The sequence below is a fragment of the Sinocyclocheilus grahami genome, unplaced genomic scaffold (assembly GCF_001515645.1).
Source record: "Sinocyclocheilus grahami isolate Dianchi unplaced genomic scaffold, SAMN03320097.WGS_v1.1 scaffold503.1, whole genome shotgun sequence".
Lineage (NCBI taxonomy): Eukaryota > Metazoa > Chordata > Actinopteri > Cypriniformes > Cyprinidae > Sinocyclocheilus > Sinocyclocheilus grahami.
In genome coordinates, this window is record NW_015505682.1 from 1652731 (window position 1) to 1663089 (window position 10359).

Genomic DNA, 10359 nt, shown 5'->3' on the forward strand with positions numbered 1-10359 from the left:
TTCTATGTTGCCAGACAGGGGTTTCCATCTTGGTTGGTTCTTCATCTTCTCCTTCTCCCCCCCCCCCCCCTCCAGAATCCCTCTCAAATATATTTTCACTATATTTCTACTTATTCTTTCAAGCTCTTCTGTTGTTTTCTCTTTTTTTTGTATTTCTTTAGTCTGGGTTCCAGCACTTTTAGCCTTTGTTCAGCAGCCTCAGTGCTTCAGTTATGTGTACCCCATTGTTTTTCTTTTTAGTAAGAGTTGTCCTTCATCTTTGGTCCTTTATACCAGACTGCTGACATTCTTCCTCCAGAGGACTCAAATGTTTTGAAGCTTTAAATCTATAGCCGAACATCTAATGTTGAGGATGTTGTTTATTTGTTTATTTTGTTACATTGTGTTTAGAATAATAATTGATGCTGTTTGCCCAAAAGTTGGCAATAAATTGAAAATCTATTTTCTGCATATTATTGTTGAATGCCCGTGTTAAAATAATGCATGTTATTGATATTCTTATGAACAATTAATTCATGCATGTGTTTGTTTCTTTTATTCATTCATTTGTTTGTTTGTTTATGGCCTTGAAGCTTTTAATCAAAATGCCATAACTTGATTTTTCCAGTGAAACAACAGACTTCACTCTAGTGACATACAATATACCACACGTCTCCAATCATTTAGTCAGCTTAAACTCTGCTCCTTGGAATCAACAGCAAGCTCCTGTTCAGATTTGCCTGTCCAATCAAAAATTGATAGAACCAAGTCCTGCCTTAAATCGATAGCATGTTTCACTCAGATATACATCACAATAGGGAAGAAATTATCTGTTGATACTTCTGTTACATTGCAACTTTGAGGATGAGAATCATAAGGAATTTCATTATTCTGGTTATGATACTAATTCCAGCTAATGGTTCATTTACTGATTCTTTTCAGGAATGTACTAAAATTAAAATTCTGGTTGATACAGATAAGATGATAGTTATTTTCATGTTATGGCCAATAAGTGATACATGGAGCATCAAAATTATATATTATTTAAAACTAAAATCAACCATTTTAAATACTACAGCTGAATTTAGGCATCCCAACATTGTAATTTATGAAATGTACACTATGAAAAATGGCCATTGATTTTGAAATGTGCTAAAAATGATAACTTGGTAAATGTGCAGCTGTGTATCTAGTGACTCTCTTATTGCTTGAATTATTTCCATTTAGACACAGCTCCAGCTCACTTGCTACAAAACACAAAAAAACCTTCAAAAATGTATTTCACCAGTTATTTCACATGCTTGTGACTGTCACTCTTCTCCTTGAGCAGTGTTAGATTATGAAGGTCTTTGAAAAAGACATTGTCCCTTCAATAATGAGAAGTCCTAAGCCCAAGGCCAAAGATACTGCCAAACCATCACATGAGCCCTTACTGTCTCTCTTACCTGTCTATTCAACATCCCAACGCCTCATAATCATCATAAACGGACTCCTTCATCTCTCACTATTGACACAAGGGTAATTCCGATAGACCCTGAAACCTGTCAAGAACTGACTACATATGTGTTGTTTGCTTTCACTTATCTATCAGCTAAGAACACCTTAACAACTACCCAGCAACACCTTAGCAATGCAACACCTTGGCACCATCTAGGAACTGCGTAGCGAACACTAGAAACACCTTAGCAATCTTAAAACTGCTTAGCTAAGGTGCTTCCAAAATACATAAAGCCTAAATAAATCTTCAGACTTCAAGGCTTTTTTGAATGTTCGGGCTAGGCTTTAACAATCCAGCAGGTTTGAATGTCATTTATGGCTACAAAATAAAGTAATTTGTTTTGGTTAACATCAAGGATTTGAGTGTTCCAGTAGTGACAGTGTGATGAAACATGAGCAGGCTTAGAAAAGGTTTGTGTATTGATGCTCTGTGCTGTGGATGTAACTCAGTCCCCAGCTCCTGCTGTAATCAATGTACTGCTACTATAAAAAGAATATAAAAATACAAGAATTAGCAACAGTTCAGTGGTCTTACTTTTGCAACACCTGTTCCCTTCCCAACCTTGTAGGACTGTTACCGCAATTAATGTTACTGCAATAGACAAAACATCATCAAAATGACTTTTACTGTGTTTTTTGCAATCTTAAAATCTGATCCATCCATCTCCATCCAAGAAGTAGGTAAGGGCTCATCCACACAAAGCCAAGAGCTTTATCTATCCAATCTTTTTTTTCCTCATTCAAAAAAAAAATTCAGCAAACATGGTGTCATCTCAAGAAATATCTGTGTACACATGAAACCACTGAAACCGACTCAAAATGATGTAGTATACATGCCAGACCAGTACGTGGTGCTGCAATTCTGCCACAGAGATACACTAAAAACGGAGAAGAAGACTTGGAGCATGAGCTTAAACCTTGCGAGATGTGGGATGATGATATCACTGTTTCACAAAATATACAGACTGGCTGTACACATTAAAATGCAAGGGTGTCGTTTTTAGATTTATCCACTCTGGGACCCTGTTTCAAAAAATAGCGGTTTCATACGGTGGCGGAGAGAGCTCAACGCACTGCAAATGAAAAAACACCTGCAAATTAGGAAAACATCTTCATCAATTTGACAACACACGCGCTGCAAATGCTCACAACACAACCAAATAAAGAAACTTATTGCAAAAACAGAAATGCGCTGCAAATACTCACAACACAACCAAATAAAGAAACGCGCAGCAAATGCTCACAGCACAACCAAATAAAGAAACAGAAATGCGTTGCAAATACTCACAACACAACTGTCAGTAATTAACAATCGGTCCCTATAGATTCTCTTTGCCACCTGGAAAATTCTCAGTCCCTCAAAGTGTATACGGCCGGGAAGCAAGAAAACACACATCAAATTGTATTCTCAATACTTCAACTTTATTCATAGATACAAAGATATTATATAGGCATATGTCGAGGGGAGTTTCAACCCTTTAACCAATGAGGATATAGATGACATACATATAGGATGTTGGCCAAGAATATGTGTTATATAAAATGGCCACATGTACAGAAAAATATGGACATATTAGGAATAAACTTGGCGAAGGATGCTGAACTATCTTCATAGTTCATCACGAACCCCATTACCTTGGAGTCCTAGCTATCGTGTCCTCATTTGAACATTTGAACCAAGAAAAGCTAATGCATACATGTGCGCATGCGTACCTCGAATATGAGTAAGAGATATTAAAACATAATACAAGAGAGAGAGATCAGATGGAGGAGGGGGGAATCAGAGAGAGACAACAGTGCGCTGTACAGGGAGGGCGAGTGAGAGAGGGAGAGAAGAAAAGGAGGAGTGAAAACATCTGGAACCAATACAGACAGAGAGTGTTTTCTAACAACAACCAAATAAAGAAACGTGCCGCAAATGCTCACAGCACAACCAAATAAAGAAACGCGCTGCAAATCCTCACAACACAAACAAATAAAGAAACGTGCTGCAAATAGGCACAGACCACATCGGAAATGTTTAAGCTTTAAGGGAACCGCAAAGTGACAAACATGGCTGGGACATATTTGGTTTATTTTAACATCCTGATCATACCATTCCTTTGCTTCTTCTTCTTCTGAAATTATTAGTCTAAATAAGCTGACGAAATACACAATTACTGTAACAGTGAAAGCATGTAAGCTGCCTAACTTACTTTACAACTTCCCTTACAAAACCATAACCATAACCATATGGTTTTACTATTAAAATTAATTAATAAATAAATACATTTATTATGTAAAAAATAAATAAAATAAAAAAATGGTTACTATAGTTAAACCATGGTAACCACAAATTAATCATGGATTTACTACACTAACCATAGTTTAACCATGGTATTTCGAAATACACAATTACTGTAACAGTGAAAGCATGTAAGCTGCCTAACTTACTTTACAACTTCCCTTACAAAACCATAACCATAACCATATGGTTTTACTATTAAAATGAATTAATAAATAAATACATTTATTATGTAAAAAATAAATAAAATCAAAAAATGGTTACTATAGTTAAACCATGGTAACCACAAATTAATCATGGATTTACTACACTAACCATAGTTTAACCATGGTATTTGTACAACTGTGGTTATACAAATGGTAATCAATACAAAAAAAAAACATGGTTAATTTTCGTTTTGTTGGGGTCCTCCCGTTGTGGTCTCGTTGTAGTCTGTCACTCTAGACTTCACGTCGATGACCAATTCGTCGGTCATTGACATGATGTATCTGTTCTCTCCATCAGGGAACGAGGGTTACATACGTAACCAAGACGTTATCCTTGTAAAGTGAAAAGCTGCTTGTTTGTAAGAAACAAATCAGACATTTTTTTCAACTAAATTGATTCTTCTATCCACAATATTTCTTTATTCAGTGAAAAAGTTGTCTTGTCTAAAGGATAAAGTTGTCTTGTCTAAAGGATAAAGTTGTCTTGTCTAAAGGATAAAGTTGTCTTGTCTAAAGGATAAAGTTGTCTTTTCACTGGATGAAGCACTATTATGGATTAAATAATCATATTTTTGGCCAGAAGTGATGACGTAAAGTTAAATGCCTTAATGATGGATTTGTTTCTTACAAACACACAACTTTTCACTTCACAAGGATAATTGATGGATTGGATTTTTTCTTGTGGATTATTGTGATGTTTTTATCAGCTCTCATTCTCACGGCACCTATTCACTGCATAGGATCCTTTGGTGAGCAAGTGATGTAATGCTAAATTTCTCCAAATCTGTTCAGATGAAGAAACAAACTCATGTACATCTTGGATGGCCCGAGGGTGAGCCTATATATTTTTGGTCTAAAATATTTTAGCTTAAAATCTTTGGGTGAAACATTCCTTTAAATATCAGTCATTCTGACGTATGTGCCTTTACAATTTGATATAAAAACATTACATTGAGTATTATCCTTCCCTCTAGTCAGTGGCAGATTCGGTCATAGTTGACCCAGGGCACCAATGTTCGGCACAGAGTACTGCCCCGGGCACAGCTGTCACAGACGCACGCTCCGTTTCCCATGGTTGAATCTCTCATCTAAACGCTTTCCATTACAATTAAATCACAAAATAGAATAAAACCCTATACGACACAATCTGCATCAAACAGATGCAGTTTTGATGTTTATTTAAAAAGTTGTCAAATGAGTCTCTTGCATTTACATATAAATCGTTATACAATACTTATTATATTTAGTTACTCAGCATAATGTTGAGAGCTTTTCATATCTGGTGTTCAAATAACAAAGCTTCTTTTTTATTTGAACTTTATCCAAGCTTCACTTTTATTTTTCACTAGTGATTTATAGTGATGTTTGTGACTGTAGCTCAACTTAATGCTCACAGATTGTGACTCACACTGGGAAGGTCTGAAAGGCACAACAGTGTCACCCTCAAAATACTGCATAACGCCCTTCAGCTGAATCTAACATGCAACTGCTGGATTCAAGCACATGCTTCTTTTCATCTTTTCCACTAATATCATCTCCTCCCTTTGTGATTGTTAGTGCTTCTGTCGGTTCTCCATCAGAAACGTCTAAATAGCATACAAAAAGTGTACTGAGAAAATTTTAAGCCGCAGTAAAAACAAGAAAGGGCTAAGCTTAATATAGCATTTAATAATAAAAGGCAAATTATTAAATTAAAAGTCATCCATTTAACTTAGTAAATATCACAGAATAATATATTAAAAAAAAAATTGGGAAAGAGAGCTGACCATGCATATCCAAGGCTGTGCACCATTCTGAAGTAAATATAATATTGCTTTCTCCTGTTAAAAGCTGTCTAAATCAGGAGAAAAATATGCACAGGTCAAGCACTTTTAACAAGCAAAAACAAATATGTTGGTGGATTTTGTGAGAGGACAATAGGGGATGGAGTTTATTACTTAATATTTATTTATAAATCATCGGAAGTGCCTTAAAAATGCCTTAATGATTAATTTAATTAATGTATTTTAAAAAAATGACATTCCAATTTCCATTATGTACATTTTAAGAGTTTAAAATGATGTAATGTAAAGAAAATTCAAAGAAATTAACACAAGCACTGTATTTGTAGTGTTTATTAAAATACATTATTTAAATTTCATTTAAAAATTTAAAATGAAGGTTCATTTACTCATTTAATTTTACTATTAATGCTTTATTAATATACTGATGTATTCAAACAAATGAATGAAAAATATAATAATTCACATAAAATACATATTATACATAATTGTTTCTTTAGCTATCCAACACAGACTGCACTAAATCTCTTTCTGTCATTCCAATTCATATTTATAATCCTGTGGGACATGCCCAATTCAATTCAAATTCAACTTATTTGTACATTTTGTTTGTATTCTAAGTGCTTACTGGTTCACTCTCTACAGCTGACTGGCCTCAGTGCCTGTTGACAATCATCCTCTGTGTCACACTTGAATAATTTCTCGTCTTCTGGGTGAGGCTGCACAAACACTGACTTGTCTTATGCTCTCATGCTGTCAGCGGGTGGTACACCACAAACTAATGTTTATTTAAAATGTCTCGCCATTGTATTACTCCAAGAGCTCTGAATGTTCTCTCACTACTGGGCTGACCCATCACTTTAAGAGGGGTTTGTACACTCTGCCTGTACGGCATCGACCCTGCAAGGCCCGGGCTTTTGTATTCCATGGCACAGCCGACAGATCCTTTCTGCATATAAAATGTGTCAGGAAGTATATAATTAATGTTAATGTCTGATTGAAAAGTGGAATTGTTAAATCATCCGCTTATTACAATTAACATGAATGTATTGACATAAAATCAAATGCATTTCTCACATAAATTCCTTTGTGTTTTCATACCATCAGCTGTAAAACAGAATGGTTGATCTCCCCTCTAAATGATTAATTACTTGAAGCTTGAATGACTTTGCCTATACATTATTCATCAGTATATAAATCAGTTGTTTACAACACAATAGAAAGGACGTTGTACTAACTCAGGCCAGAGTTAGAGGTGACACAGATGCATATTTGATCATCCGCTCCAGATTGCACAGAGATCCATCTGTTCAATGTACATGTGCTGATGCCACTGGCCCCATGTCCGAATGTTTAATATTCCCACACGGTTCCAAAATGTTGCTAGGCTTTTTGTAAATGAACCCAGATGGAAAAGTCCTATGGAGAATTGGTTCCCAAGGGAGGATAGAAAGAGAGGCTATAATAAAATGACATTTAAAAGAGCCATATACAGTAAGAACTGTGAACAAATATAGAAACTAGGTACATTTTCTGAAGAAAATGTGATGGGTACTATTTTGTCTCAAATTAAATATAGCCTAGCCTCGTGTCTCTATGATATTCTGGTACTGAGATATGGCTGGAGTGTGCTGTTACATGGTTGCTAGAGTGTTCTGTATGGTTGCTAAGGTATTTCTAGGCAGTTGTTATTGTGTTAATGGATTCTTGATGGCTGGGGTCAAAAGAACCAAAATGTCTCTCTAATAGCCTCATCTCAAGATATGATGCTCCTTGCTCCTTTTTAAGGCAAATTTGTGGGATTTTTTTAGCTTATTTTTATATCCGCCAGGAAGACGATCACTTTTAAAAAGTCTGATAATCTAGAAAATTCAAGCCACACACTTTTACCTTCATGCATTTAGCAGACACTTTTTTCCCCCAAAGTGATTTACATTGCATTCAAGATTTGCACATGATCAGTTCATGAATTCCCTGGCAATCAAACCCTTGACCTTGCTAATGCTAGCGGCATGCTCTACATGCCTTTGAAATATTATACATATCTGTATCCTTTTTTGGATCCCTATTCATATTACCGGTAATATGCAGAAATTTTGCCTGGAAGAAGAAGAAATATATGAGATAATAGAGATTTTTAAAGGGACGTGATTCAAATTCTGTTATAATTTACTCCCCTCTCATGTTGTTTCAAAACCACTCTGACTCTCTTTCTTCTGCAAAACACAAAGATATTTTGCAGAAATTTCCATGTTTTTGTCCATATAATGTCAATGTCCAATGAAAGTCAATGATTCAAAACAAAACCGGACCCCACTGACTTTCTTTGCATGGAGAAAAAAATTTTTTTGGTTACACTTTATAATAAGTACACAGTATAGTACTTACAAATCATTTGCAAAGTATTAGTTTATAGTTAATTCATGGAATTAATCAGCTGATTATATTGAATTTGTGATCAATGAGATAATCTATGAGATTATTTTCTGTACATGTAAATGTTACTCACAGATATCTAAATATATAAACAATGAGATCAGTCTAATTTTAAACCATAGTCTGTTGTTAATGGTCCATGAAAGCATTAAAATAAAATTAATTAATAATAAAGAAATATTTATACATAAAATAAATCGATACACAGTTATCCCTACTTAATGTATTAGGAACGATTGCTATTACACCATTAATGTCTAATAAATTTAGGTTTAAAGCCTACATAATTAATAGAAATTTAGTATTTTTTATGAAACAATAAGGTGAGAACTTTTACTACTAATAACCATAACAACTCCTTTGTTGTAACAAAGGATAACAAACAGTAACTCTTTAAAATAGAGCTTATTAAACAATAATCATTTGTTAATTAAAGTGACATAACAATGTATTACTTTTTAAACTATGAATTAACAATAAACAAATAGTTTGTGAATTATTTATAAGCACTGTGCTTTTGTATACTTATTATACTTTTACCAGTATCTTCGTTTGTGTTCCACACAGAAAACGAAAGTCAAACAGGTTTGGAATTACATGAGGGTGTATAAATAATGACATTTTGGGTGAACTATCTCTTTAAATAGTGGTGCATTTTCAAATATGTGTGCACTTCACTATTAATTCAAAGAACAGCAGTGAAATACAAAATCTTCATGTATAAATTACAGCACAGCAAAATGTCCCCTGCTTTGTTTTATGTACAATGACAGGAAGACATGTCAAACAACAAACATACATGCACTCATGCACAGAACCACTCAATTTGTCCACCAAGCCTATTTTTCCCCACTTGCCCCCTCACAATCTCTCTCTCCCCCTCCTTCCCTCAAAGCCCACCCTGCTCTGAGCCATAATGGTACATGCCATTAGTGAGCACATCTTGAGCTAGGAGGGGGTCTCTGCCTCGCCGAAGAGGCTACGTTAGAGCCACATAAACACATTCACAGATGTGTCTCCATGCGTTCTGACAGCCCGACTGAGCCAAGACCGCCACGCTGAATGAAGAGAAATCAGGGGGAGAGACGGAGAACAACCACCAAGCAAATTATCACACCATTACTGCAGGGTCTTGTCCACATCCCTCTCTCTCGGATTGTGAGCTTGAGTGAGAGCACGTCTGACAGGGAAGAGAAGAAAACGTGGGAGATCTACCGGCAGATTCGTCCCCAATTAAGCCCATGTTTCCAGTTTGATCCAGAAGCCACAGTAAAAACAAATACAGGGATGCTCTGAACAAAAACAAATAAGAGAAGAGGAGAACAAGAAATCAAGAGAGTCACAAAGACAAAGAGTGAGAGATGGAGGAATTTTTTTAATGAATGAAGCATGCAGCAGCATGTGGTGGAAATAACTGCATCTACGTAAGGTAAGACAAACCTTCTTTGTTTAATCTGTGATAGAGCACAACACAAAAAGGCACACAAATTCTGTGGTGACGAGCAACAACAGAGGCTGAGACTCTCACGATTGAGAGAGACGGCTGCGTGGATGAGCGCTGGAGAATAAGCCATGCATATATGTTAAGATGTACACGGAGATGAGCTTGTGGCAGAGACCTGAGGTAAGCCTGAAGAAAAGATTCACTTGTAATCCATACAGAGCTCAAAGAGCACCGTGGTGTCAGCTAGAAAGACTCAGTCACCAGCTGGGAACCTTGGGAAACAGTCGTGTTTGTCTATATATTCATGAGTCAATGCTCAGTATGGATCCGTTTTGCTTCTGTTGGATCTCTTGACAATAATGTACGTTGCTTAGACTTAAAATGTAGGAATTTTAACATTGCAACTCACCACTTTTAGGATATTTAGTCCAGGTCATCTGCCGTTCATTTTATATTCAGTTGCATCTAGACAAAATAAGTGGCAATTTAATATGCATGTCTTATCTGCGCTGCAATGATAACCACACACGTATCATAACAAAGAAGTGTCAACACTAATGCCAGTTCACTGCTACAGCCACGCAGAACTGCCACTTCTAATCTACACCTGGGTATTAGTGTTCAGTCATTAACAGCTTAGTTTAGGGCCCCTCCCCCTCCTGACCCAGTGTCAAAACAACCCCGCATGCTGAACCCCCCCCCCCCCGGAAAAAACCAAGAACGGGGCTTACC

General features: G+C 36.1%; 1 protein-coding gene across 3 annotated transcripts in view; it reads left to right on the plus strand.

Moving 5' to 3' along the window:
* The first annotated feature begins 9133 nt into the window (after positions 1-9133).
* The window catches only part of b3gat1a (beta-1,3-glucuronyltransferase 1 (glucuronosyltransferase P) a), a 113341-nt gene continuing 112115 nt past the window's right edge, over positions 9134-10359 (plus strand). The window contains exon 1 of one of the 3 annotated variants that reach the window (XM_016237017.1): positions 9134-9612. The gene's annotated coding sequence lies outside the window, so the exon portion shown is untranslated. Of the gene's footprint in view, positions 9613-9712; positions 9808-10359 lie in introns of those variants that run through there. The other 2 variants (XM_016237020.1, XM_016237018.1) reach the window with 2 other exon arrangements.